This window comes from Onychostoma macrolepis, chromosome 09 (assembly GCF_012432095.1).
Source record: "Onychostoma macrolepis isolate SWU-2019 chromosome 09, ASM1243209v1, whole genome shotgun sequence".
Classification (NCBI taxonomy): Eukaryota; Metazoa; Chordata; class Actinopteri; order Cypriniformes; family Cyprinidae; genus Onychostoma; species Onychostoma macrolepis.
Window position 1 is genome coordinate 8,584,583 of NC_081163.1, and position 24,626 is coordinate 8,609,208.

The window sequence follows — 24,626 nt, forward strand, 5'->3', positions numbered from 1 at the left end:
CTACCTATGATTTTCTAATGATCCTGAAGACATTGATTAGCATGCTCAGGTGTGTTTGATTAGGGTTACAGCTAAACTCTGCAGGAAAGTGGATCTCACGAGCCAGATTTGAGGATCCCTGGTCTACAACCCGAATTCCAGAAATGTTGGGCCGTTTTTTTAAATTTGAATAAAATGGAAACTAAAAGACTTTCAAATCACATGAGCCAATATTTTATTCACCATAGAACATAGATAACATAACAAGTGTTTAAATGGAGAAATTTTACACTTTTATCCACTAAATGAGCTCATTTCAAATGTGATGCCTGCTACAGGTCTCAAAAAAGTTGGCACAGGGGCAACAAAGGGCTGAAAAAGCAAGAAATTTGAAAAGATTCAGCTGGGAAAACATCTAGCAACTAATTAATTAATTGACATCAGGTCTGTAAGATAAAAGGGACGTCTTAGAGAGGCAGAGTCTCTCAGAAGTAAAGATGGGCAGAGGCTCTCCAATCTGTGAAAGAGTGTGTAAAAAGATTGTGGAATACTTTAAAAACAACATTCCTCAATGTCAAATTGCAAAGGCTTTGCAAATCTCATCATCTACAGTGCATAACATCATCAAAAGATTCAGAGAAACCGGAGATCACGTGACCCTTCGACAGCAGTGCACGCACGGTCCTTCGCTCTGCTCACTCTGTCAAATATTCTACAATCCTGATAGTAAATTCCAGACCACTCTCTATCTATTTCATCATGAATACTTCAATGGTCAAGGACAATCAGAAAAGAGTGATTGAGCAATCGCCAATAAAGAAAAAATTCAAAGATTCCACCATCACCAAAGAGGATCTCGACGGCGCCATTGCTAATGGTAACAAGCTAGCACTTAAAGAGCAGCAAAGTACTTCGGATTCGGTCGTGGCCTCGACAGTAAGAGATACGATAGACTCTGTATTGACCCCGTCATTGCGTGACTTACATATGGACATACAAGCGACCAACAATTCTGTAAAAGAGCTAAAAGCAGAAGTTGAAAAGCTAGACATCGCGGCGAAACAGACACGTGACCGGGTCGATTCCGTTCAAGCAGCTGCATGTGAGGATAGGAGGACAGTCACGAACCCGAGAAGGCAGCTAGAACAACTTACTGATAAAGTGACGAACATGGAAGTTAGGAGCAGGAGAAATAACGCATGACTGGTGGGGTTGCCGGAGGGGGTGGAGGGCTCCGATGCAGCCGGCTTCCTCAGAGCTAATCTTTCCAAGTGGATTCCTGCACTGAAAGGCCGCGATATTGAGATTGAGCGGGCTCATCGCGTCTATGGTGGAAGAAAAAGTAATTCCGAGCAGCCGCGTACTCTTATCTTTCGTGTGCTGAGATGGTGGGACAGATCTGTGATTCTGTGGGGTGCACGGCAGGCTTACGCAGGATAATGTCACGTTGCTGTTTTTTCCTGACTTCAGTCCAGCCATGTCTACCAGGAGAAGGAACTTCAACCCAGTCCTTAGGAGGATGACAGCACTGGGTCTGCAGCCGTTTCTCATCTATCCAGCGATAATTAAACTACGGCACAACGGTGAGCAGATGATGTTCGACTCCTCTCAGAAAGCGGAGGATTTTATCAGCTCACTGCCACAGAAGAAGGCATCTTAACTGCCCTTGAGAGCAGAATAACAAGGTGGACATGGACATTTAAGTTTCTGCTGTGATCTTTTATCCGGCAAACTTGTCTAGTGACTGGTAAACCTTGAAATCTTTTCTTGGAACTAATGGAGAGAAGGTTTGATTACTAGTTCTTGACACTGTGGGCTTTTTGGGGACATGTTTTGCATTGGGGTGGATCGGTCACACATCCAAACATTTCTCTGGGTTTTTTTTTTAGGCAGACCTATATTCTTGGTAATGTGCGGTCTGTTTTGGTTCTTGTTCAAAGTTGTTTGTCATTCCCTTTTTTGTGCTAATTTTACTTTATACAACAGACATTAATATATTTATTTATTTCATTTGATTTTTAAAAGAATTGCACACTCGGGTGGTTTGGCGTTTATCGAGTTACTTTAAGGAAATCTAATCCTGTGCGGGATTGGATTGCGCCATCTTCTGGTCGACCATTTGTTTCCTTGGTGTGTGATGGAATTGTTGATCGCATTACAATGCCTTTTTCTGTCAAATCTTTTTGGAATCGGGAATTATCTGACCTTAATTTATCTGTCGACTTGGGAGAGAGTGTGGTCTAACCTCAGTTTAACCTCTAAAAGCTTGGCTCATCGTCTTATACATTTCAAAGTTATTCATAGAGCATGTATAATAACTCCTTGCAAAAGTTTCAAAATGAAACTATAACCAAATTACAACTGCTATTTCTGTAATAATACTAGTACTTTTCATATGTTTGGGGAGTTTCCTATTCTGTTAATAATCTATAGACACATGTAAACTTTGTTTTATCCTCATTATTACAAATTGATTATATGGTTAAGCCAAGTTTATGTCTCATCAATGTACAGCGGCACGAATTGATGTTTGGCAATGTTCTTTTTCTAAAGTACTGGATTATATAGAGAATGTCTGTTGTTGTTGTTTTTGTGTTTTGTCATGAATGTATGTTTGTTGTGTGTAAAAAAAAAAACAATAAAAAGTTGATAAAAAAAAAGATTCAGAGAAACTGGAGAAATCTCTGTGCGTAAGGCACAAGGCTAAAGACCTTTGTTGGATGCCCGTGGTCTTTGGGCCCTCAGACTAAATGGGCCCAGGAATACTTCCAGAAACCAGTGTCGGTAAACACAATCCACCGTGCCATCTGCAGATGCCAATTAAAGCTCTATCATGCAAAAAGGAAGCCATATGTGAACATGGTCCAGAAGCTCCGTCTTGTCCTGTGGGCCAAGGCTCATTTAAAATGGACTGTTTCAAAGTGGAAAAGTGTCCTATGGTCAGATGAGTCCAAATTTGACATTCTTGTTGGAAATCACCGTGTCCTCCGGGCTAAAGAGGAGGGAGACCTTCCAGCATGTCATCAGCATTCAGTTCAAAAGCCAGCATCTCTGATGGTATGGGGGTGCGTAAGTGCATATGGTATGGGCAGCTTGCATGTTTTGGAAGGCACTATGAATTAGGGGTGTAAATCGGATGGTTCGTCACGATATGATACGATACGATAACGATAACGATATCGATTCTCATACCCAGTGATACAATATTTGCCGATACCTCAAAAAATTATACGATACGATTCGATTCGATACAGGAGTATGTCGATCGATATATCGATATTATATACCTATTTTAAACAACCATCTACATTTTTATTAACTCACAAATGCAACCAAAATATATAACATGAATATTTATCTGAGATTTTCACATCCTGTACCTCAATTGGGACATTCACAACAAAAAATAGTCCTACATTGTTTTTGATTTTTTTAAATAATAAAGAAAATAAACAATTGGAAAAACTATTCTGGCTGCTATTATGGGCTCAGTGCTAAAAATCTTTTCTACGGATAACCAAATCACAAGCAATAGCAGAAAATAAATACAATAGAACAAAGACACAAGTTCAATAAACAGTGCTTTTCAGGTTTTTCAGCTCAGTCTAAAATAGATTTTCAGGTACGCTACAGAAATGTAATAATCAAATGTAAAATAACTACATAGTCTTCACTGTATTATTAAATATAGATTAATCATTTTTGATGTTACAAAGTTTATTTAGTCAGGACAGAAGCAGTGAGCACTTGTATTTTTCTTTGACCGCATTAGATTTATTATTAGTTTGCGTTCACTTTAAGAACGAAAGCACGGATTTAATATACTGATACACATGCCTTTTCTTTCTCAACTGTTTATGTTAAGACATATGCCTAACCAACTGCGTTTACTTGGATATTTGCCAAAATGGGCATTTTGATGTATTTTTTTCTGTATTTATTCATCCATGCACAAAAAAGCGGAAGAGAGCTCAATTTAGTATTCGTGCGGTGTAGACGCGGCAGTCTGTGTGCTGAATTGGCCTGCCAGCAGTCCAGATCTTTCACCTATAGAGAACATTTGGCATATCATTAAACGAAAAATACGTCAAAGACGACCACGAACTCTTCAGCAGCTGGAAACCTATATCAGGCAAGAATGGGACCAAATTCCAACACCAAAACTCCAAAAACTCCAAACTGTTTTGAAAAGAAGAGGAGATGCTACACCATGGTAAACATGCCCCATCCCAACTATTTTGAGACCTTTAGCAGGCATCAAATTTAAAATGAGCTCATTTTGTGCATAAAATTGTAAAAATTTCTCAGTTTAAACATTTGTTATGTTATCTATGTTCTATTGTGAATAAAATATTGGTTCATGTGATTTGAAAGTCTTTTAGTTTTCATTTTATTCAAATTAAAAAATTCTCAACATTTCCGGAATTCGGGTTGTAGAACCTTCACTACCGACAGGAGGCTTTTACAAGACCTCACAAAAAAAAAAAATGACAAAGTGCATTAAAAAATGATGGTGAGGGTCTACGTTGTATGAGAAAGAGGTATAACAATCATCAGAAATATTATACAAGGCTCACCCCGATTTTCTGTTTCAGTTGGCTGGCTCATCTTTCTGTACAATAGGTCTCAAGTCCAAACAACTCTTTAATTCCAATGAGCTAAAAACTGGCAGAAATATGTTTGCATGGTGGTGCTTTCTACATATCAAATCTGAAAAGCAGAATTCATATCGGAAAGCAATTTCAAGATTTGGTAAATATTGCAAGAGGGCATTTGACCGTGACACAGGGCTTGACAATAAGGATGGCCGAATGGCCTGGGGTCAGTGTGAAAGAGATTCGAGGCAGCTGACAGGACTGACTGTCACTTGCCTGATCAGACCAGAGCTGTGTTGCCATTTGTTGATCTTGATTTTTTATATGTTTTATATGTTTTTATATCTAAATCAATAAGTAATGTTTTGCATCACATACCATAGGTTATCAGCACAAATCTATTTTATAAATGTACAGCTGTACTGGAGTTGCAATGCAGCTGTACAATTTTCATTTACAATTGCAGCTTAAAAATCTACTAAAAAAATCAAATTGTAGAAAATGTTTACTGTATATAATATACTTAATATTTAACACACACACACAAATAAATTATTATATTAAAAAATTAATTAATTAAATTAAATTAAATTATAATTAAATTAATTATAGAGCTGCATACATTTTTTTAACTATAATGAAATATAAGAAATGAAATATATGAAATGCAAGCAAGGATGTAACTGCAAAGAACTGTATATATACACTAATTAATATACATGAATATTATAAAATATATTCTTATAAAATTAATTTTTTGTTCTTGCACATATAAAATACATTGTTAAAAACTATTTATTTATTTAGCCATCCATCCATCCATCCAAAGTTACAAAACCTGAACCATCAGAAATTCTTACAGCTGAGCTCTGTGAGTACAGAAATAATCCTCAACCTCCAAGATGTAATATATTGCTTTTATGACCAGGCATGTTCATGCACATCCTCTCTGTGCTGGGTTCAAATCATGCATCACTAAAAAAAAATCACATAAAAAGTGAGCTAGTGTAATGGCAATAATTAGGTCAATTTTCCATTCACTTCATGAGCCAATTATAACATGCTTTAGATTTAAAATACTCTAAAAATACTCTAACAATGGAGTCACACTACAAAAATGATGTGTCAGAGGAGTCACTGCACTCCGCTCATGCAAATCTGTATTCTGTAACTGGTAAAACAGACATTGCAGTGAGCCTGAATGTATCGATTTGCGATGATGTTTACATAAGTTGCATGGTCATTGGCGTCATGCTCCGCATACATTAAGAGAAGTTCAGTTAGTTATGAAATCTCTAGACGTGCATGCAAACGGAGGGGAAAAAACATCCAAGCTCCCACAAACAAACACAAGTGAATGCGCTCAAGCTGCGTACTATGAATACATGAATATTAAAGAATGACAAATTAGAGTCAAGACCACACAACACACCAGACGGAGTCGGTCTGAAACAGGAGTGAAATAGTCCATCATAAGGCTTTGACTGCACTGAAAACATTAACTGTGACAAACAGGGGACTCCAGTCCCCGCTGAGCTGATAATGGTGGCACTGAGATGTTAATAAGAGTAATCTGCGTGTGCCCTGCATTCACTCATCCCGCAGTCACAGATGGGCTTGCCTTTAATGTGTGCCCAGATGACAAGAGCATCATTTAAGCCAAAATACCCAGAAAGCCAAAGCATGCAGCCGACACAGGAAGCACTCAGCATGTTAACTACCCACAAGCCTCTTCATCCATCCTCCCTGTACAATTTTTATGTCTCTTGCGCCATGTCTCATATATTATTTCCCCAAGCAACCTTGACTTGAGAAACTTCATAAAAAAAGGAGATGCTTTGAGACAGAAGAACATTCTGTATTGCTGTCACTGATTGAGAAACAAACAGGTCATGGATGTGGATTCTGTCAGACACATCAGAGAGGGAAAATTAGAGCTTGTTGTGAACAATTTTAAACTCTACTGTAGATTAATCGCATGAAACTTGTCAAGAACATGTCAAGGTCATATTTCACCCCAAAATAAATTAAGAAATTAATAAATAAAAGACATTATTCCAAAAAGTGTCACATGATTCTTCAGAAATCATTCTGATATTCTAATTTGGTGCTCAAGAAAGAATACTTATTATCAATGCTGAAAACTGCTTAATATTTTTAAAGGAAACCATGATACTTTTTTTCAGGATTGTTTAATGAACAGAAAGTACAGAATTTATTTGAAAAACAAATATTTTGTAATTTTTTAATCATAGTGTATAAACATATTTTATCACCATTGAGAATAAACAATCACTGTCACATTATAGCAATGAGATGCCGTTGAAAAATATGCTTAATTACAGTATTATTTGTAATTTTATAGAGAAAAAAACTACTGTATTATAGTAATGAAAATTTAAAGCAAATTACCATCCAGACACATTATGCTCAATGTATTACATATAAAAAAATTATTTAACATACAAATAATATTATTTATATCATTTAAATTATATTATATTATATATTATAATTGATTTATAATAATCAATTATAATTTTAATCATCTAAATAAATTAAAATACTAAAAACAGCATCACGACATAAAGTGAAATGTTTCTTTTGTTTCCTCAACTGAAATTACAAAATTAATTAAGGCAATTAATATACCCACATTGACAATCTCCCAGTTTTTAGTTAATAGTATATTTAAATTTAATATATACTTGAAGCCCACCTACATAGTATAATATTAACAGAACTATATTATACTATCTAGGAGGAACCTATGCATTATGGAAATTAAGTTTTGGTGAGAAACTGTGTTTAATTTAATAATTTAATAACTTAATTAATAATTACATTTAATGTCACAGTCAAACAACTTTCTTTAAGTCTGAAAAGTGATCTACACCTTATCTCCTTGTAAATACAATAGCTGTGTTATTATGAAATGTCAGTGCTGGTTAAAATGGCTCTGCATTGAGTGCCTGTCTACCATCCAATCCAAAGCATTTCCCAGCATCTAAGCGAAGCCTGTCAGGGTGAGCTCACGATTGCGTCGTGACAAAGCGCCGGCATCCCCTTTCGCCACCAACATGAGCCAACGTGTGACACAAGCTCTCGCCGGTTCACGCGAGTTATTTTTAATGCACTATTCCGCAGTCCCTTCGCTGATGGCCCTTGAGCAAAAGCTGCCAATGTGGCAAAACTACTCGCAATGACAAAGGACAAAAACTCCCTTGAGAGTTCCCTCCGAGGTGTCTGAGACAGGTCGGGGGGAAGGAAATAACCGTGACGCAATGTCATGTGCAGGGAGACGGTCGGAAACCTCTGGAACTACCCATGGCGACAGATGCAAACACACACACATCCGCCATTAATATTCATTACGATAGTTAGCCTAGTTTCTACGGCATTCGCTCCGTCAGAATCAACCAGGCCTTGACCTGCAAGCACAGTCAGCAAGAAAGTCTCACGTCACACCACCTAAATATATCCCACTCATATTTTCCCATACTACTGCAAATGACTCTCTCCTTCAGAAACATGCTCGTAACATTCAACGGGGGGAAAAAATCAATACATACGCTGTGCACTTTGAATTCAGCACAGAAATAAACCCACACACTTCGAGGCCTACAACAGTCAGCGAAAGCTCCCAGCCGAATGGATGCTGATTCATCAATAGATTGCCAACGCAAAAGGTCATCCCTTTTCCCATAATGGCATTTCCGGCTCAAAAACGGATGGCGGGTCTAAGAAGAACCTGCAAGAACCAGTTCAGCAAGATTATAAGGATTAGAAGGGTTTGAAAGAAAAAGGGCACTGTACTTACCAGAGTTGCAGAAAGTTGTGGATCTCAGGACATAAATGGAGAGATTGGCCAGACGAAGAGGGGAAGAGAGCGCAGCTGTGTCGCTGTGCGGATCAGTTCATCAGCCTTTAGACTTCTTTCCAGGTTGATAACCGGCCCATTCTGCAGGCAGAAGGGCAAATCAAAACAACACACTGTGTCGTCATGTCAGTTTAAGCCACGTTCGTCAGTCATGCGAGGCTGCCATACGTTACACCTTCTCTGCATCAGGGTCTCTGTGTAGCGAAAGGGGGTTTGCCTTAAGAGCACGGGTGAAATCACACAAGCCATATGTGCGCTGATTTACTTATCTCACGGTTAACTGAATTCTTCATCAGGAACATCTCGTAAAAAAAAAAAAAAGAGGCCAAAAGCTTCGGCTTCTAGTTAAGTGTCTGACATTTCTGTGAATACACCACGTGTGGGAGGTTTTAACTAAAAAAAAAAGGTGTTTTGAAATTCATAAAATGGTGTCACTGACCAGAGAGGGATCCCAGAAGTCTCTTGGGTTTTCTCTTCCAGGTCATGTGACCACGTGCTGCCACACTTCCAGAAGACTTGGGAGAGTTCCGTCTGTCCAGTGTACCTCACCCTTTTAAAGAGATGTAGATCTGTGAGAAAATATTCAAAAATCCATGCATTTTCAGATTTCATTTCAATTTAATGAAACTAATGCAGTACCTGAGCAACTCCTTACTGTTTCTCTGTACAGGAGGTTTACTTTTAAATTTATATTTAAAGGTTCTCTTCTGCTCTTCCAAACCAAGATTCTGCAAAAAAGACAAAATTGCATATTATTTTAAGTCATAACTAAATGGTGGAATTCAGTTCCATTCAATGGTGTCTTTAAAATACATATTTATAATTTTTGCTATACAGTAAATGTTAATATTTCCATCACATTTGTCTTAATACAATAAAAGTAAAATATTATTTAAAAATATAATAAATACATAATACATTTTTATTTTGTAAAGATGAAAATCATATTATCATCTCAAAACATAACAGTTATGAATTTTACACTGGTTTGAGCAGATGTTAGTTATTTGTTTCATGTCCATTATTCAAGCAATTTATTTGGAAATATTTCAGGTGTATTTCAAACTTTATTTTCTATTTGAAATGTTTTAAACCAAACATGCAGGAATTGGTAATTATATGTAAAATATATTATACTGTAATTATATATATATATATATATATATATATATTTTTTTTTTTTTTTTTTATACAAAAAAATTAAGTTGTTTTATTACTATAATAATGATTAAATGAATGTATAATATTATATATGCTTTATATTATTATTTTAGTATTATCTGAGTTTAGACAATATTTATTCTTAGAAATTAACCTATAAATTAGAGGAGCTCACAAGGTAATAACAGGAATGATCTGTATTGTTCCAGATTCTCATCCCATGTCTAACATACAAAATTGCATAAAATGAGCTTGCAGAAAAGTTTCGATTTTTCTAATACATTTTATTGTAATGGTGACCATCTCTTACGTCTGTGACTGCACTGCCAAAGTCCTGTCTTCAGCTCCCAGTAACCAGAAATTCCTTCAAAAAGACAAGACGACATAATATCAGCACAAGTAAATGAACGTCTGTCTGTGTGAAAAGTGCTCCCTCTAATGGTCATCTTATGCATTGTTTGACAAGACTGTGATGAATGTGTTCTGTGGCTCTGTGTGACATAGTAGTGTTTATCAAATACATGACATCTGTTATAAAACTGAAAGTTCAGACTTAATTTTGACCGGATGAGCTGCCTTCAAAGCTGCTGTAAAATGCCAGTAAATGCACATTCTTTATTAATTAAGCAAGTTGCTACATTAATCATAGTTTCTGTCTACTGGGATCAAACAATAATATATATTCAGCCTAGATAAAGCCATTAAAAACAGTATCTCAAAAACTGAACCTTGGCCCGTCTCAATGTACTAAAACACTTAGGAAAGACTGCCATCTACTGGCAAACTCAACTTCTGACACCTACTGTCAATCATTTTCCAGTTTGATGACCATTCTGGAAAAAAAAGGAGACATGGGGACGTCTCCACATGTAATGAATTGGCAGAAGAAAACCTGTTAAATATTTGCCCAGTCTGGACTCAGCTGCTCTGAAAACCAATTTAGCCAATTTATTTAGGGGCTTCAAACGGATGCAGATAAAACACTTCGGTCTTCAGCCTGTGAGCGACTGTGCAAACCAGAAGTTAATCAGTTCCTCTAAAGGCGCTTACAATCTGATCTCCTGTTTGACATGGAGCCACTTCAGAGGGTCCCCGAGATGAAATTCTATAATGATGTAGACCGAAATTCAGCACAAGGGCTCGACACACAAATCACACTGTATTAATGTTTAATGATCTCTAAAAGCTTATATTCCTTTTTCGCTTTCTCAGGGTCCCCGTCCCGGCATTTACAGATTATCACATGACCCCTACTCAAGGACTGTCCCAGCGCGATGGCGAACACACATCAGTGAGATTAAAGATCTCTGTTGTGATGGCGGTTACAGTGCTCAAAAGATCCATAAAACACATAAGTTATCTCCTTACGACACACAGCCCAGAAAGCCAACCATACTCACGCTAGGTACATGAACCAAGACCTCACCATCATCATTTAACAAAGCCTTTAGACTCTTTTGTTAAATATTATGCTCAGTGAGTGAAGCATGAATGATATCAAAAGAAACGCATATGGTGTACGTGTGTTTACATTTGCTTTTCCTACCGGCGATATTTCCTATGAACTGTCTTTATAATATATTTACAATTTTTCCAATACTGTAGCAGTCACTCAAATCTTTTTTTTCTACCATAAATGAAATATTAATAAGATCTAAACTATTTATATTGTGAGCATTAATAATGAATCGCAGCCCTTTCAACATTGTGCTTCAAAACGTAATATCAAGCTTGAGAGGAAAGCTGATATTTTCCCATTTTCATTTAGCCGGGGTTATAAATTAAGAGGGTCCGTGCTTTGCTAAATATTGTAAATGCACCTAATGCATTAATCAAATAAGTAAATCTTTGTGGGCGCTCGGAAGGCAATAAAGCCAGAGCAGCACAAAACAGTGCTATTGAAATGTGTTTAAGTGTTTCATTACTTTCATTTACTAATAAATAAATGAATCAACTTGGAGACACTTCACTGGCTGTAAAATTTTAGAATCGAATGACATTTTCATGGAGACGTTAAAGGGGAAAGATCTCCACAGGGCTTTTAGAGAAAGTGCAGACTCTTAACTCCGTCATGGAAAAAGTCAGCTCACTTTTGCCGGTGTGCAATTTCATTAACGCTTACATGCAGGCAGTCATTGATTTGCAAAGGAATCTCTCTGAAATGCAGGTCTAATCAATCAAACGTCTCCATTAATTTCAGCCGGGGCTGTCGCTTGAATTCACAGGGCCTCAGATGATATTTTTATGGGTGGGCCCAAGGAGGTTTATAATACCTGGAGAAAGCTATCCGTTAGCTTTCCCATTCATCTCAATGGCAGATGTTTGGCTGGTGAAAGACCGCCCGGAAGCATGCAACGAATGGCCGTCAATGGAAAAACATCTAGAGCACCTACCAATATAATAACTATTTGGACTGGACTAAATTGGACTATGCTCATTTGCACTGCCGACTGTTGTTTACATTATCAATGTTTACATTAACATTATGCACCGTATGTCTAATTGTAATATGCAATCACTTCCACTGCACTTTTACACCTTGTTTATAGTAATAGTCATCTGTATATATATTATATTGATAGTACATATCACCTGTAAATTCTGTTTATAGTAATAGCCATCTTTCTATATATATTTATACATATATTCAGTACATATCCTTGTCCTGCACTTATTCAACCATTGTATATACTGCACTTGCTGCTATTGCACTTCTGGTTAGACCTAAACTGCATTTCGTTGCCCTGTACCTGTACTTGTGTAATGACAATAAAGTTGAATCTAATCTAATCTAATCTAATCTATTTTAATTATGTGAGATTACATTGGTTAGTTGAGTATTAATTGCATTGTTTTTCCACTACCAGTTGAGAAGCACTAGACTATACCGTTTAGCAGTGGTTCTGAACTGGCTCTGCTAAATTTCTGAAAAGTTCAACATTAAATATTAAACATATTATTATTATCATTATTAAAGAAAAGAAGAATCTAAATAATATATAATACAATTTTGAAATAAAAATGTATATATATATATATATATATATATATATACATAAACACACACACATACATAAATTCGTTTTAAAATAAACAAAATATTTTTATATTTTGTACAATTTATTACAATTCATTGTACAAAACATTACATTTACTATTATTATTATTATTATTATTAGCATTATAAAGACGAAACGCCTAAATAATATATAATACATATAATACACAATATTACTGATATAAATAATATAAATATATCTGTACATAATTTGTTTTTAATATATAAATATTAAATTATATTATTATTATGCATATATATTATTATTATGCATATTATTATCATTATTATTATAAAATATATAAATTATATATAAAACAACAATCAATATAATCAGTATAAAACAATCAATATAAATAATTTAAATCTATATCTGTATATAATCCATCATTTAAGATTAATATTAATTTTTATATTTTTGTACGTCAACATTAAATATTTAAATATAGTATGAAGAAGAAACATTTAATTACATAATTTATGATAACTACATAATTTATGATTTTTACATAAACATAATCAAACTGTTTACTTTTTAGTTAAAAATATATATATATAAAATGTATATTATTCTTATATTTCCCTGCTATCTGTGACACAATCAAAACAGACCTGTGACCCATTTTTGGTTCTCGTCCCTCTAACAGAGAAATACTGCTGTTTAAGACCTTAGCGACTCCACTCATCATAGCTTGTCCTCCAGGCTTAAACGAAAATATAAAAGGAAGAGATCATAAAGGCCACACAGAGGCAAGAAAAATATAAGAAAAATAGACAGTAAATAAGATGTTATTTTAATATATTGCTGAATAAATTTCAATCACAGTATTTAGCTGACACAAAGCAACTTCTGAGTTGAACAATCACGTTTGTGTGATACCGGGTCTATACATCAAGTGTATATTCTCCCAGAAATATTAAAATCATTGCTAAGCGTATGCCACCATACAATAAAGAAAACACTGATGAAAGCGGTTTTTTGACCAGCAATGAAAATAATGCGGGCGTGATGTGTGAGAGAGTTCGGTGGTTTGCTTTCTCATGACAAGATGCTTTGAAAGTCAGTTTGAAAAGTTGAGCAAGGTTTAAAAGCGAGCTGCAGTTTCAGCAGCCCGAGCACAGCGAATGGAGCCGACCAAGTGCGGAGGGATTACACAGGAACAAAACAAGTCAAGAAGCAGTAAGCATAATGTTAGGAGAACTGCTTATGTGCAGAAACAGTCTGACAGGGCTGTGAGAGCCTGTCACTTACACACAAACACCCAGCAAAGGAGCTTATCGAGGAACCTTTAAAAGCATTTCATCAACACCAGCTTGTATGACTTTGCCACCTCTTTTCATTCTCTGCGATACAAACCTGTTCAAAATGCAGATATTGTTGCATAATCATGCCTTGAGTCACAAATCGAGAATACAATATCGCTACTGTTCACACAAATGACTTTCAAGGTATTATAACTGTAAGATTCGGTAAACAACAGAATTATTGTGCGGGTAAATGAAAAATAAAGGCACCTAAAATGCATTCATGCTGGTTTCACTTATGAAACACTGATAACAAATTCAATTTTGTTTTTAAATCTAATCGCTTTAAATATGCCAAGTGATGAAACATTCAAGAAAAAAGTACAAAACTGGCGTATAAGAGCTGGGCAATTTTGCAATGATATAAACAATCAGGCCGATGAGATTTGCTATATAGTATATATCGCCCTACCAGAGTATACTTGCGACTTGACTTGTAATGTTGAAATCTATGTACATGCCAGCTACACATTTTTAAATTCTCTTAAACAAACAGCCATTTACTACTGAATTACAAGCATTATTCTGAGTTTTATCATATCAGACAATGTATGGTCTGTCAGTAATCTAGAGCAACCTCATTATTGTTGAAAAACATGATTGATTAAATAAATTATTAAATATTTGAGACAAACATGGCGGTACATGCCAGTATATTTGCACAGGGCTTCGTCGCTCAGCCGCAATTTGTTCAGCACAACAAATAGAAACATGAAATTAATTAGGAAACTGTCTGGACAAATGATCAAATCTCTAAAGGCATCAAAACTAAGGTGTAAATGTATTCTTGAGAGACTTACAAGTGTGACAATCTAATCTAGAACTGAGCGAAGTTTGTGAAAAATTAAGTGAGGACTTCAATGCTACAAGAATACCTACTGAAACCATTAATTCTTGAAACAATAACTTTTTTTTGCTGTTAATACACACTACTGTTCAAAAATTTGGGGTCAGGTTTTTTTTTTTTGAAAGATATTAATAGTTTTATTCAGAAAATACACATTAAATCAATTAAAAGCATCAGTAAATACTTTTGCATTGTTAAATGCAAATAAATTCAAATAATCTGTTATTTTGAACTTTTTATTCATAGAATCCTGAAAAATGAATTGCAGTTTCCATGGTACGGTTTTCTACAATAATATTAATTAGAAATGTTTCTTAAGCAGCAATTCATCATATTAGAAAGATTCATTTTGAAGCATCATATGACACTAAAAACTGGAGTGATGGCTGCTGAAAATTCAGCTTTAATATGATAAGAAAAAAAGAAAACTTTAACATATATTAAAGTAAAAAACAGTTGTTTTACATTGTAATACTATTTCACAATATTACTGTTTTTACTGTATTTAAAAAACATACAAGCTTTGGTGAGCATATAAGAGACTTCTTTCAAAAATATAAAACTCTTCAACAGTAGTGTAAATACTAAAACACATTAACAAATTAATGGACATTTCACTGTGCAAAATCAGAAAATAATGTAACAGAGTTAAAAGGATTAATTTAATATGAAAATGGCCAAAATCACGCTCACAGCCACACAAACGGAGTCTTTCTTCACCCCTCTCAATGTGCTTTGCTCTACATGCAAGTAAGATAAAAGGCTTGTGCACCAGTTTTCAATAGCTGTATCAGCTATCCGGACACACGCGTATTACCCAGACGAGTCATTATACTTTATATGCCCTTGGCATTAATTGAGAGCTAATGGCATTTCATAGATATCCTTTATTTGACCCCTTTTGCACAGAGCGGCTTTTGTATATTACGGTTTGTGCTGAGTCTCAGACAAGATTTAGTCCCCCAGAAGCCCCTATTCCACCTGGGTATCTATGCCTGAGGGAGACAGTTGTCCCATAATACCCTTCACAGTGTGTGTGTTCTTAACATATGGGTGGAGTTCTTCTGAAGTCGCTCGCACAATCTGTGAAAGGGCAAAGCTAAGGACTCAGGCCAACAGCCTATAAAATACTGCTGTATAACACAGAGGATGAAGAAAGTGGCCGCCCACGCCACAAAACATTACTTATTCAGTTAATATTACTGCATTTGACTACAGCTGATTAATTGTCATTGCAGCAGCACAAACTGACATGCTTCTTTTGTTGAAATCCATATGGCATTATTTTATAAACAATGCAATCACTCAGGCCTTTCATTTGTAAAGGAATAGTTCATAAACTATCAGACACTCACCCATGTGTCGTTTCAAACCTGTATTGTTTTCTTTCTTCTGTAAAACACAAAAGCAGATGTTTGGCGGGATGTTGTTTTCACACTGTGGTTTTCCATACAATGAAAGTGAATGGGGGTTGTCAAGCTCTAAAACTGACAAAAAAAAAAAAAAAGTACCATAAAAGCACAATAAAACTAGTATACACTGGATGAATCACATGCTATATTGCACGTCTCATGAAGCCATATGATAGGAAGACACCAAAATAAGTACATTTATGTACGTGATATAATATACAGTATACACACACACACACATATATATATATTAGGGCTGTCAATCGATTAAAATATTTAATTGCAATTAATCGCATGATTGCCATGAGTTAACTCGTGATTAATCGCAACTTAATCGCACATTTTTATTTGTTCAAAATGTACCTTAAATTAATACTTTTCAAGTTTTTAATACTCTAATCAACATGGGCATGGACAAATATGGATGTTTTATGCAATATATGTTTATTATTTGTGAAACCATAGTCAACAGAGCATGAAGTCTAGACATGTTTCAAAGGTCATAGATGTTTTTCAAAGAACTAGTTCGTGTCTATTAGACACATGAAAAAAGAAATACCAGGTTCCAATTACTTCTCTTTCTATGCACAGAGCAATTTACTGACACAAACCTGTTTACATTTTTGCAGGACAGGCAGCTCTCTTCTTCTGAACGTGCAAAATGTACATTTATTGTTTATTATTAGATTTGTTTGCGTCTCTGTGCCCACATACTGTATTTTGATACAGCTAAATTCTCAATAAAACTGTTTTCATTGATACATTTTACTGTTTCTGTTGTCAGACAACGGAATGAATATGAAATAGTTACTGAAATTGAGCTACATAACCAGTTCTCCCTTCCAAGATGTTAATCTGCACAAAAATCCTGATAATCGAGCTGTCGTCTGATGAAATCAAATACACATAAGATAATGACAATAGCTGTGCTCTGATTTCGGCTATAGCCTACTTGCATGTAAAATTAGAAAAGCAAGAAGCATTCTGTGTTTAACTTTGACAGCACTAATACATATATATATACACACACCTTGAGAAGACTGTGTGTGTGTGTGCATATAATATTAAAATTCTCTAATATATTTTTTATTTATTTAAATTATTTTTTTTATTTTTTTATTCATTTCTAGAGCTTAACAACCTTTAGTCACCAGTCAAGATCATTGCAGGAAAGAAAGGTGTCAACATTGAGGTAAATTTTTCATTTTGTGCAGAAGAAAAAAACAATCATACAGGTTTATAATGACATAAGTGTGAATAAATATGGATAAATATAGTAGACGATACATAAGATCAACTACATAAAAGTATTTACTCAGATGTGCATATACAGTAGTGTTCAAAAAGCTGGAGTCAATTTTTTTTAAACAAATTAATAATTTCACTAAGCAAGGATGCATTAAATTTATCAAAAGTGACAGTTAAAAACTTTTACATTGTCACAAAAAAATCAATTTCTTTTGCACTTTATATTCATCAAAGAATCTATAAAGAATGAATTAATACATTAAAATAGAAAAAATGTATTTATGTTTTACTATATTTATTTTAAAGTCTAATAATATTTCAGAATATTAATAGTTTTACAGTATTTTGATTACATAAATGCAGCCTTGGTGAGCATAAGACACTTTTTTCAACAATCGAGGAATAAAAAAAAACCTCGCAGCCCCCAAACTTTGTATGTGCAAGATATGTTAAGTCTGCACATAGTGTATGATCTTCTTATAACTATTCAAATGTGTTCGGTTAACACTGAGAAATGTGAAAGACTGCAAATTAGCTTTTAAAATAGACAGGAAGGGAGATGTGCAGAAATGTTTGGCAAAACGCTTGACACTTTCACACCTTTATGATTGGAGGGGTTCTCCTTTAAAGGCTTTTAAGTCTTAATCCAGCGAAAAGGCTCCAGCAGAAATTCAAAGGCACGCTGCACATTTGAATATCTCCACAGCTCTGTACCTCCCCCCCTCCAGAGAAGAACAGATAGCGATATCATGTGCTTTACCTTCGCTGCTGAGGTTTCACTGAAGTGAGGGATAGCGCTGTGATGTCACAGACAGTTCTCATCGAGTTAAGATTGAGGGGAATTAGCCGATAGATCAAATCCCTCAACCTCGTGGGAGAAATCACAGCGCTAACTAATCTGCGGCTCAGATTTTCCTGCAGGAAGCAGATTGAGCCTCAACTTGTGATGTGCTGTTGAAAAAAATGTCAGAAATCAAACAGATCCCGTTAATTACATTACACTTAAATGACTTATGCATCGGCCACACTTTAAGTTAATATGGATGAAATCCTGCTCATCTGGTTTCCGGCAGTCGTCACACAGAAAACGCATACATTGCAGAATATACAGTATATGGGTTTAATGTGTCAACAGCATCACATGGCCCTATTCCAAATACTCTATTTGTTAAGTCTTCCTCTTATTTCAGATCATTATTGTCTTCTACAGTTATGTGGAGCATAGCATAAAGAATCAATATTAGCTCTACACTGATCTTAACAATGACAAAGCAGTATGTAAGGGTATATTGACTAAGCCTTTATTCACAAAACAAGAGAAATGCCTACCTAATAAGTATCTTCTTAATACTTGCTAACCCACAGTATTTTGTTTAACCATTTCAGGCGGTTCAGAGAAAACACAAGTTCAGTATTTGGCCAAAACACAGCATTTTTCTTTACTGACTTTTACAATAAAAACATATTTCATATTTTTAAGCAAGAAGAGAAATATAATTAATCATAAAAGTAATAATAGTGTGTTTTGTGTGTGTATGTATAAAACATAACTTTATTTATTTATTTACACACACATTACCATTCATTTTTTTTAAAGAAATTAATACCTCTATTAGGCAACAATGCATTAAATTGACCAAAAATTACTAAAAATACATTTATATTGTTAAAAAAAGATTCAGATTTTAAATAAATTCTGGTCTTTTGACCTTTCATTCAGCAGGGATGCGTTAAATTTATCAAAAGTGACAGTAAAAAACCTTTTACTTTGTCACAAAAAAAAATTAATTTAAAATAAATGTGAATCTTTTGCACTTTATATTCAACAAAGAATATATAAAAATTGAATTATAAATACATTAAAACAGAAAAAAGGTATTTTAAATTGCAATACTATTTTACTAAATATTTACGTTTTTACTGTATTTATTTAAAATTCTTATAATATTTCACAATATTAATGGTTTTACTGTATTTTGATTACATAAATGACTTTTTCCCACAAACAATGCATTAAATTGATTTTAAAAATGACAGTAAAAATACATTTCTATTGTAAACAAAAGATTCAGATTTTAAATAAATTCTGTTCTTTTGACCTTTCTATTATTCAAAGAATCCTGAAAAAAATTAAAAAATTAAAAAATCCATCACAATTTCCACAAAAATAATAAGCAACACCAGCATGTTAGAATGATGTCTGAAGGATCATGTGACGATGAAGACTTGATTAATGGCTAATGAAAAGTCAACTTTGGCATCACAGAAATAAATTCCATTGTTAAATATGTTAAAATACAGTAGTCAACATTTGAAGTGGATCAAAACCTTTCATCAAAGTTTTCCGAAAACCAAAACAATAACCGTTCTTGTCTCAGGACAACTTTGATGAACTTTTTTGATCCACTTCAAATGTTGGCTACTGTAGAAAACATTTATTTTAAATTGTGATATTATTACACAATAGTAACAATGTTTTGAAAACAAAAGATTCCTAAACAACATATTTCCAACCCTACATTTATGAATGGTATCTTTACACACACACACACACACACTTTACCTACATTTCAATAATGAAAAATTCCTCACAGGAACATTTTTGAGTGATGGCACCAATTTGAATATTTGAATCAATTCACTGAAACAGACAGTTTCAATGACGTCCAAATTAGATGCTCTATTGAAACATCACAGTCAATGAAAGATCACAAAACTAATCTAATGACGCAGTCCTTGGGTAAAAAAAAACGCATCAGAATTATAGTGAAACTCACTGAATATTGCCAGCAAAATCATCTTAATTATATAATGAATATTTTATATATCAGCCAAATCCTCCTGAGGGCAAATATAAGGACACAGAATTCAGATTTCCAGATTTACATACAGTACACCGCACAGAGCTGAGAGGAAACTCGTGCCTCTTTCCTCAATCTGTGCATCCCCAGAACACAGCAGCGTTACTGCTGACTTAGCTGCGCAGATGCTTTGGAAGAGCGAACGGCATCGGCTCAGGAAAGTGTGTCAGGCAAGCATATTTGTTATAGAGAGGGGCAAGCCAAGAGCTATCCTGAACAGATGACAACAAAAAAAAGAGCCAAGGTGAACCCGCAGTCAAAACAAGGCTGATGTTTACAGGTTTAAGACGGTAAATGTCACTCAGGAGTCCATTTCGGTGGCAAAAAAAGACTTTTCAAGCAGCAGGTCACACCTTTCCCCTCACACCCCGCCCCGCTGGGTTCAATCTGCCCATCTCCGCGGTCACAACACTCTGGAACGGAGGCCTTGCCAGGGAGCAGGTGGGAGGGCATCAACAGACACCGAACATGAGGCAGAGCTTTTACTAAAAGCTCCAGAGGCTCTAGATTTTATTAGAACGCATTTGCACGGAAGCGGTCTTCCTCTCTCTCCTCCTCACAACGCCGCCGATCGCTCTCCATCCGATAACAGGGGCGAGGCCGCTGAGAAAATGCTGCATCATTCATGGTTGGGTGTCTCCTCGCGTCACGCCATGTGACCCGCTGACACACTCCCATCTTGTTGGGGGTTGGGTACGAAGGCAGGCAGGAGCATGGTAGGAGAACCTGACCAAAGCCTCGTGCCATAGTGACACTCAGCGGATTATGTCTAAATAAAGCCTCGGCACTGCATGAATCACTCTGCTACTGATCCCACTGCTCAATGAGAAAGGAAGAGAGGAAGAGAGAGAGAGGGAGGGAGTAAGAAAGCAATGTAAAAAAAAAAAAAAAAAAAAAGGCGAGGGAGCGGGAATGTGAAGTGGAGAAGGCGTTCATCACTGGAGTGCCATGGCTTAGCCTAAGAGGCTTGAATAATCAGTGGTTAAGCTGTCAGCCCTTCTCTTGCACCTACCGTGTGCTACAAACTCCTGTGCGCTTTTAATCAAACAAAAACGCTGAGATCCAGCCACGCTGCCAAGACAGCGCAATAAGACAGGCTTCAAAGTCTCTTTAAGACTTATCCTGACATATTATACTCCTTGCATTGCACAGGCACCATATGGCAGACATCTTCTCAAGTCTCTGACACAAAGTCCAAGTCGAGTTTCAAGTCTTTGAGGTGAAGTGCAAGTCGATTCTCGAATATCCTTTCAGAACAGTTTTCTACTACAGGTTGGCTTTCTAAAGCTTTTTGAAGGGCAAGCAATTTTGCATATTCACACGTTTCGAATTCGGAGTCCAAGTAAAGTCTTAGGGTGTATTCACACCTGTATTGTTTGGTTCGATTGAATCGAACTCAAGTTTGTTTCCCCCCTTGGTGCGGATCTTTTGGGCAGGTGTGAATACAGCAATCGCTCTCAGGTGCGGACCAAACAACTGTACCGAGACCCAGCTGAAGAGGTGGTCTCGGTCCGGTTCCAAACGAACTCTGGTACGGTTGAATGGATGAAGCAATGAATGGATGACCTTAGCACACGTGTGGTTTTGTTTACGATTTCTGGTTCACTTGCAAAAAGGGCAGTGTGAAAGCGAACCATACCAAACAAAAGAAATCAATTTTGTAGTTGGTCCGGACCAAAGCAAACAAACTAGCGGACTTTCCTGGTGTGAATACACCCTTAAATCCCATTGGTAACAGCAGCTGTGCAGCTTGGTTTAATAAACCTAGTCGAAAAACATTCAATTTTTATTATGTTGTTCAATTTGAAGTAAAAATCAAGTCTCAAGTCAAATGTTTTCAAGTACAGTTGAGTTTTAGGTCTCTCAAGAAGAGTTAAGCAGAGTCTTCTCTAAACTACAGTTCAGTTTTATAAACCTTGTTAAAGAATAATCAATTTAATACATTTTAGAGTGACAGCATGGCCTGCTATAATAATAACATAATTTTTTTTTTCATTTGTTCTTATTATTTAACAATTAAAAATTAATAAAATATTATGAGATTTTACTAAATAAAAAATAATGAAATGTACTATATTTAATAAAATAATGTTCCTTTGTTCATTACTTCAACAACAATAATTAAAATATCGATAATAATATTATTCTGTAATAATAATAATAATAATAAATTTAACAATGAAGGAAAAATTTATTCTAGCAAATATAAAAATATATTGCTAAAAATTGTTGAGATCTGGATTTTGTATTTGGAATTTAATTTAAGCCTCAAGTCAGTAGACCGACAGATCTGTGAATTTGGAAAAGCAATGTTTCCTTAAACTTTTCCAGAACATCTCCATTATATCACTGGAAACAATAAAAATAAGAATAACATTAAAAAAAAGATTCCTGAAAAAAAGCTCAATTCTCTGTGGTAGGTCAACAGGAAAAAAATCCTTGTTGTTGAGCCCTGGCTTTTGTATTTGGAATCAAATTCAAGTCTCGAGTTGATTGTCTGAGTCTAAGTGGAATCTCAAGCCAATTATTTTACAACTCAAGCACAACTTGAGTCCAAGTTTCAGACTAGAATCTCTGCCATACAAAAACAGAGAGCGGCACGTGCATTCAGTGTATAGCTTGGACAGCATGACTGATTAAACTGGATCACTGACAGATTAACAACAGGATGACCTGACTTAATCAAACAGCCAGCCGCATCGGAAGCTTACACGACCCACGGCTCTACAAATTCAGACAAGCCTGCAATGTTTCCCTAACCTTTTCCAGAACATCTCCAATCCACTACATCATTGGAAACAATAAAAATAGCCGAGCCACCCAGTCAAGCATTAAGAACGGCGGCTGCGGGGGGTCCAGGCCCGGTTCGACTCCTTCCCCACCCCCATCAGCTTCCTGGGTCCTGATTGATCTCACGGCCCATCGGCGGGTTAAATTACACTGCAGAGTGGCTTTGCGGAGAGACAAAGGGCCCAGGATTTCACAGGCCATAATTCTTTCCGGGCCTTAACTTTGAAAAGGTGCAGCATTCAATTTCAGCCCTCGGCAACACTTTGCATTCGCTTATGAGTTATGACACAGCCATGACGTTTTTAACTTACTATACGGCCATGCAGAGGAGACCTGCGTACCAATCAGACTGGATGGAGGATGGGAGGGAGAAAAAAACACAGCACAGAGCATCAGTTATAGCGAAATTTAATACAGTAAATAAAAGCGGCTCATCTTCTGGCTGAAGCTAAAGACGAGCTGGCTTCTTTCCACATCCTACTTAGAGAAAGCACTGAAGTAACCTCGAAATGAAATCATTTACATGTACATTCATGTTTGGATCTCAGTCCGAAGTGACATCCAGGCTCCCATAGTTTCCTGGCACGTTGGGAATGGAGAGGAAGCCCAGGGAATGGCAGAGGCCTTTTGATACTGCAACTCTGCCGAACCAGCAACTCGGAAGCCAGGACAGCATGAGATCCGGAGAAAAAAAAAAAAAACAGCCAAAGCACAAAAAGACCAGCTGCTTCGAGATCATGGGCGTCAGCGGAAAAAAAAAATGTCTTGTTAGAGAGAATATAATTGAACTTGTCTGGCAAGTAATAGCTTCTCCTAAAACTTCATGCATCTGTTTCACGCTGATGAAAATATACAGCGAGGTAAATATGCAACTGAAACTAATCTAAAGTGGTTTAGGATATATAAGTCCTCATCGATGACATTTCCAATTTACTCAAGCTTAAGAATCTGCCCATATTTGTAATCATACTACGTGATGAGCACAGCTTTCCAATATAAGTCCACAAGCGAACAGCTAAAAAAGGCACCATGCTAGAATGCAAATCCTGATTGCCTGAAAGGAACATTTCAAAACACTCAAGCTGTCAGTGAAACAACTTTGACATCCAAGAACATACTAGATCTAAAAGTCACAGTTCTTTATAAGTCAAGCACTAAGGCACGTCTTACTTCTCAGGAGGTGTCGCTATTTGTGCAATGGTTTAGAAACAATATAAAATCAACAATATGAAGCTGCTGAGTTGTTTTAGAGTAAACATGAGGGCCAGCTAAAAAGTCACTGCGCAACGTCCTTCTAAATGTCCTTCTAAAAGGAAACAAGTTACGATAGTTTTCTAATAAATATTTTTTTAAAAAGGGGGGTTGAATGTATGTCTCGGTTAGCATAAGGTACGCTGTTTTTTGCCTCTGAAGACTTTTGATGAAATCCGCTTTACAAGAACTAGATATAACTAAACAACTCAATGCTCAGTTAAATAAAGTGAGGTAGC

General features: G+C 35.8%; 1 protein-coding gene across 11 annotated transcripts in view; it reads right to left on the reverse strand.

Moving 5' to 3' along the window:
- pcbp3 (poly(rC) binding protein 3) overlaps positions 1–24,626 on the reverse strand; it is a 73,135-nt gene that overhangs the window by 45,478 nt on the left and 3,031 nt on the right. For all 11 annotated transcript variants that reach the window (XM_058786790.1, XM_058786789.1, XM_058786795.1 and 8 more), the window contains exons 2-5: positions 9,926–9,979; positions 9,094–9,182; positions 8,894–9,004; positions 8,395–8,535 (exon numbers count right to left, since the gene is read on the reverse strand). The gene's annotated coding sequence lies outside the window, so the exon portion shown is untranslated. The remainder of the gene's footprint in view (positions 1–8,394; positions 8,536–8,893; positions 9,005–9,093; positions 9,183–9,925; positions 9,980–24,626) is intronic.